General features: G+C 42.8%; 1 pseudogene; it reads right to left on the bottom strand.

Moving 5' to 3' along the window:
- On the bottom strand, positions 1 to 96 carry LOC138431083 (U2 spliceosomal RNA; annotated as a pseudogene).
- Positions 97 to 7,010: the final 6,914 nt, after the last annotated feature.

Below are 7,010 nucleotides of genomic sequence, written 5' to 3'. Positions count from 1 at the left end.
ATTGAATCACTTTGTTGTACAGAAAAAATTAATACAATATTATAAATCAACTATACTTCACTACACTTGATCTTAGCCAAAAGGCCGAGAAGCGATCAACTGTACTTCAATAAAATAAAATAAAGAAATGTCTGACTTCCCAGGTGGCTCAGTGATAAAGAATTCACCTGCCAATGCAGGAGCCATAGGAGATGTGGGTTCAGTCTCTGGGTCAGGAAGATTCCTGGAGGAGGAAATGGCAACCCACTCCACTGCTCTTGCCTGAAAAAATCCCATGGACAGAGGAACCTTATGGGCTACAGCTCATGAAGTTGCTAAGAACTGGACACGACTGAATTGTCTGGGCATGCATGCATGCAAAGAAATGTAAGATGCTACAAGAATCTTCCCCGTAACTCCCACTTGCACCCCATCTCCCGAGCAGAAATATTTAAATGTTGACTGGAAACGGTATTAAATTACTAGATAAAGCAGGTATCAGAAAGAGATATCACAGGTATAAAGCAGGTATCACAAGAGGAGGCTAAGCTGGTTCTGTTCCACGGCTATATGAAACCTCTTGGAAGCTTGTAAAACAGTGCTTAAAAATAAAGAGAACTGCCAAATTATATTGTTAAATTCCTTATAACATCTCAGAGAACAGAAGAGAGAGCCTCAGCCTTACAGCAATTTAGAGGATTACCCTAATTTTAAGTGAAGTTGCTGACATACACAGGAAGAAGAAAAGAACTTTAAGTATCATGTTACAACACAAGACTTTTGAAATGAGCCATGGAACAAGGTCCTGCAAGCCTGGACCTGGTCCTGACCGTGGAAAGATCAGGCTTTTCTGGATCAAGTTCTCCAGAAGTAACTCCTAGAGAGACATTATTGGAGAAACTTGCATTAACCAGAGAACTGGTAGGCCATTCAAATAGTCACTTCTAGTGAAAACGACTCAGCGGAAACAAGAAAAGATGACGATATTGGCTGTTCTCAGATAACGAATCAAAGAGTAAAGTTGGACCGAGGCACTCGAGGTCAAATTTCTGCCAGCAAGATCTTAAGGAATGGGAGAAACATGTCCCAACCCCAGGTCAAAAGTTTATACCAAGAATGCAGTCGTTTTCTATTGATTAACAATTTATCACAAACTTAGTGGTTTAAAACATTGCATTTGTTATCTCAGAATGTCCATGGGTCAGGAGCCTCTGTATAGCTTAGCTGGGTCCTTTTGCTTTTCCAGAGGCAAGACCCAGATCTTAAAGGCCATCACAGCTCTCTGCCATCTGGTTCCCACAGAAGGTTCAAACATGGTGGTCTATGTCTTCAAAACTGACTACAGATGGTCTCTCTTAAAAAGTACTGTAAGTGTAGGAGACTACTAGAACACTATCCACTCTATTTGATTGGCTAGAAATAAGTCCCAGATTCCATCTACACTCAAAAGAAAGAAATAGCACAAGAGATGTGACCCAGAAGTCACCTCAGAGTGTGTCTGCCGTACACTAACACAGTACAGTTCATTATTGTGTGTGTTTGTGTACATGTGCACATGGACAGGTGTGTCCGGTACATCATCACCTTGGTCTGTGTTCCTTTGGATTCAGATGTTGAAATAAGGGTTCACATGGAATTGGGAGATGATCCTAGAAAATCTGCAGGGGACTGAGGAACTGAAATAGGAAAGAGGGGCAGCTAATAAAGGGTGTGTGAATGAATTATGAACTACTGACAACTTGAGCCTTTATCCCTCTAGAGAATTCTGGAAGCCCGCCTGCTTCACATGCCTCAGAGCTAGCGTACACTGGGGCAAGGGAGCTGAGGTCTTTATACACCAACAGCAGGCACTGAAAATGGAGGCCTGAGAGGATATGGGCAGAGCCAGGCTGCAACTTCACAATCCCGAATATCACAAAGATGATCGCTAGACTCCCACCCTTTGTACTTAGCAGCTAACTACCCTGAGAAAAGGAAAACAGAGGAGAAGAAGATGAATGAAGTGGAGTGAAGTCACTCAGTCGTGTCCGAACCTTTGCGACCCCGTGAACTGTAGCCCACCAGGCTCCTCCGTCCTTGGGATTCTCCAGGCAAGAATACTGGAGTGGGTTGCCATTTCCTTCTCCAGGGGAAATTCCCGACCCAGGGATTGAACCCAGGTCGCCCACATTGCAGGCAGACGATTTAACCTCTGAGCCACCAGGGAAGATGAATTAAAATTCTATATATGAACTGTTAAGTTAGTGAAACACCAGGTCTCACTTCAAATCTATCCCTTGGGGAGAGAATTTGTGAATCCCAAACTGTAAATATTTGCAAGTACTTTTCTCAGGTGAAAATACAATGGAATGAGAACATTTATTCACAAGAACTTCCAGAAGAACTCTTGAAGACCAGAAGTCCAGACAGGGCCATTCTCTGAGAAGGAAGCATATAGAGCAAAAAAACAAAAACTATCCCTTCCAGGGAGCTGTCCCAAATAGGGAGGGGCATTTGATTGGAACAGGAACTGAAAGATACCTGAGCAAGAGGGTTACAGCAGAGATACAGCGGAGAGAGGAGAGAGACAGGACCCTTGGTTGGCCAGGCAGGCAAGGAGGGCCTTTGAGAAGAACAGAAATGTCTAGTAAGATTTCTTTAACTCCTTGATGAGGTATATAATGTACACAAAAAAAGCCAGCATATCAAAAGTACACACCTTAGTGAATTTTCACAAACAGAACACACCCATGGAACCAACACCCAGATTAAGAAACAAAGCATGACCATTCTCCTAGAAGCCGCCCTTGCACTCCACTCTAATCATGACCTCTTCCCCAAAGGTAACCGCCAGCCTGACCGTAAACAATGTGATTAGCTTTGCCTGTTTCATGCTTTAAATGGAATGACACAATCTGTACTCATTTCTGTCTGACTTCTTCCACTCAGCATCGTGCATGTGAGGCCATTTGTGTCACTACATAATTGTAGGTCACTCATTCCCATGCTATATAGGAGTCCATTCTGCAAATATGCCACATTTCATGTGTCGTTCTACTGATGATGGGCACTAGGATAGTTTGTTGAAAGGATTTAGTTTGTATTTTTGTGATGTACAAAACAACCTACTTCTCTGTCTCAACACAAAATCTTTCATCAATAATGTATGATATGAAGGGATTGTTTAAAGTGAATGCAAGGAACTTCCAGGTCCAGAGTGTCAGAGTCAGTGTGGAGTAGAGCAGGAGGCACATGAGAACCAGTCACATCAGGTTGATTTTTTTTTTTTTTTTTTTGATGTCTGGAATTACTCACTTAGGATTCCTTCAACAAAAGTGCACTCAAGTCACCTACTCACACTGACTGGAACCAGGCAGATCTAGAGAGAGGTCTCTAGAAACCTGTTTTATTTTTCTTCTTTCTTCCCTTCTTGAGAAATTCCTTACTGTCTGGAACCGTTGATTATAAAATTCCACTTAACTATCAAGAAAATGAACATGTGGCCCAATATAACAATTTAAAGTTTATATTTCTGGAATTTGAATCTTGAGAATTCGCCTTTGTTTGGAACTGAGTTACCCAATTTACACTCTAATAGAAAGTTTGTGAATTCACACTTCTGCAGTTCTCAAAGGGTGCCTGGTTTCTCCCCTTCTCAAGATCACGCATAGCCCTTCTTTCTAGTCTGTTCAGGGTTCTTTTGTTTGCCGCCAAAGAACCTGAACTGTTAAAGCTCCTCTGACCAAAAATCTCTCCCCTATATGCCTACCTAACATTTCATAATTTTCAAGTTAGTAATTCCTTGAGAGTGAAAACAGGTGCAATTCTACAGCTGTTGTATGAAAGTATTGAGGAGGGAATCTTCAGTAAGCTAAAATTAACTAGTGGTAAAGAATCCACTTGTCAATTCGAGAGCCACAAAACACTCAGATTCTATCCCTAGATCAGGAAGATCCCCTGGAGAAGGAAATGGCAACCCACTGCAGTATTCTTGCCTGGAGAATTCCATGGACAGACGAGCCTAGCTGACTACAGTCTGTAGGGTCGCAAAGAGTCGGACACGACTTAGCAACTAAACAACCACAACAACAAAAGTGGTCATAGACTTTTCAGATCTCACTTATCATTCCTTCATGAAAGGATAGAATATAGAATGGATAGTTTTGGGGTTAGAATGAGGCAGTTTGGCACACAACACCCTCTCAGGCGAAAATCTCTGGGGAACTGGGAGAAAAGTATGAGGGTGTAGGTGGTTGTCAGCTGAGTAGAAGCAAACAGTGAAGACACCTACTGATGGTCCTCCATATCCACAAGCTCTACAGACACAAATTCAACCAAACTTGAATCGGAAATATTCCCCCCAAATTCCAGAAAGTTCCAAAAATCAAAACTTGAACTTCCCAAGCTCCAGCAAACTTATATGTAGCATTTATAGTGTATTTACAGCTACTGACATAGCATTTACATTTTATTAGGTCTTATAAGTAATCCAGAGATGATTTAAAGTATGTAAGAGGATTGCATAGGTTAAATATAAACACTGTGCCATTTTATGGGTTTCTCTGGTGGCTCAGACAATAAAGAATCTACCTGAATGCAGGAGACCCAGGTTTGATCTCTGGCTTGGGAAGATCCCCTGGAGAAGGAAATTATTCTTGCCTGGAGAATTCCAGGGACAGAGAAGCCTGGCAAGCTACAGTCCATGGGGTCCAAAGAGTCAGACATGACTAACACAGACACACACCATATTATCTAAGGGATCTGCCATTTTGTATATAAGATTTTGGTATTCATGGGGTTCCTGGAAGCAATCCGTACAGATATTGAGGAACCACTGTGTTGTGAACATCACTGGTTAGGCCGGCCTAACTTGTAGGTAGTCAGGAGTGTGCCCTCCTATCCAGAACAAACGGCCCAGAAAGAATGTTTTCTGGTTTTGGTTTTGTTTTCTTTCCCCCAGTGATTCTCTGCACACTACCATGTGCAGCAGGTTTGGGAATCATGGAGTTAAATGACTTCTTATAATACATTTGCATTAGATTTTACCTCATTATGTGTCTTTTGCTCATTTTTATGTGACATTGTTTTCCTGAACTTTTAAAAGGTATTGTGGCTCAGGGTAGATTTTCCAACTTTACAGAGCTCTCTCTTCTTTTGTTTTCCTGCCATGTTCAGAAGTATAGCAGCTGGCTCCCTGGGATTTCCTGGCTCTGTTCCACTCCCCAGTATTTACCTCGGCCTCCTCTTTCCTTTGTGGCTGTTGTTCTCCTACTCAGTTTTGATTCCACTCCCAGCAGTTTCTATTCAATGTCCTTTAAATCCTGGAAAAGAGCCCTGGGTCTTCCCAGAGTTCACATCCAGTCCCCACTTTGCAAGAATCAACTGTGCTCATCTCTTCCAACTTTATACTCATGTTAGTAGCTTGCCGTTGGCCATGGTGGAAGTATTTATACTGTGCGTTTGTGCTAAGTCACGCGCTGACTCTTTGTAGCCCTGTGGGCTATAGCCCGCCAGGCTCCACTGTCCATGGGATTTTCCAGGCAAGAATACTGCAGTGGGTTGCCATTTCCTACTTGAGGGGCTCTTCCTGATCCAGGCATTGAACCTGAGTCTCCTGCATTGGCAGGTGTGTTCTTTACCACTGAGCCACCTGGGAAGCCCATTTATACCATGGAAATCAGCAAACACCACAAAATGTGTTGTTAAACAGTTACCAGCACACTGCTGGCTATGCTGCTCTGGCTCCTGGGATCTTACTGGTGAACTGGGAATTGGAGCTTGCACTCACTGGCCTTGGGGTGGGGAGAACCACTTCCATTCGAGCTAGGGCTCCTAAACTGGTCTGCTTGCTCTCTGGAAGTTTCTCATTGGCTGTTCCGAGGTTCTCTTATTCTCAGATTCCTCAGACAGGCATTGCTGACCACTGCTTTCTCCCTCACAGATGGCACTGCAGGTTTTATGACTGTTGGTTTATCCTAATCCACTTGAATTTGGGGTCACAGCAATTTGCTGTCACTTAGCTTTATTGCAGGAGAAGGCAATGGCACCCCACTCCAGTACTCTTGCCTGGAAAATCCCATGGATGGAGGAGCCTGGTAGGCTGCAGTCCGTGGGGTCACTAAGAGTCGGACACGACTGAGTGACTTCCCTTTCACTTTTCACTTTCATGCACTGGAGCAGGAAATGACAACCCACTCCAGTGTTCTTGCCTGGAGAATCCCAGGGACGGGGGAGCCTGGTGGGCTTCCGTCTATGGGTTCGCACAGAGTCGGACACGACTGAAGTGACTTAGCAGCAGCAGCAGCAGCAGCAGCAGCTTTATTGCAAATGTTTATGAGATTTTGGTTTTTCCCTACCTGTTTTTATGCAGGGATTCAGAAATTCAAAGACAATGCTACCACTATATTCCCAGAATCTACAAGTTAGATGACTTCCAAGATTTGCTCTAGTTTTTAAATTGTCTGGGTTCAAATGACTGAAGACTACTTTGTGAAACTGAATTGGACCCAGACTTGTCATTCTCCTTCCATGAAACCCCTAAAGGCCTCCCTGGGGCATGAGCTAGAGGGCTGCTGATCAGTCTCAGCAAAAGCTTTCATAGAAGATCCTTCTCTGCTACTAAGCCAAGCTTCCACGCTTTGAATTTGATGACCTTTTACCTGCTTCTCACAGACTCTGAAGTTCCTCCAGCTTCCTGGTCATGTTTAACTCATTAGATGCCAAAGAAATAAAGTAAAACAAAGTTTGAAACCTTCATCTTCTCAACTAAGTTTGAAACCTTTAATCTTCTCATGGACAGCTAGTTTTCTGGAACTTCATCCAGTAAAGAAGATTCCAGGACTCATGATCAGAAAATAACCTCATCAGTTCCCCACTTGATAAATAACATAGTTTTCCACAATATTGAACCAGAGAAAGGAGTACTGTTACCTTGAACATTGTGGAAAGGCACGTGAGCTATAACTTTTAAAATATAATATTACTTACTCTATTAGTCACAATTCTCCAGAAAATAGAACCTATAGGAGTTTATATATATATATATATATATA

The sequence above is a fragment of the Ovis canadensis genome, chromosome 1 (assembly GCF_042477335.2).
Source record: "Ovis canadensis isolate MfBH-ARS-UI-01 breed Bighorn chromosome 1, ARS-UI_OviCan_v2, whole genome shotgun sequence".
NCBI lineage: Eukaryota > Metazoa > Chordata > Mammalia > Artiodactyla > Bovidae > Ovis > Ovis canadensis.
This window is presented reverse-complemented; position numbering and strand designations above follow the sequence as displayed.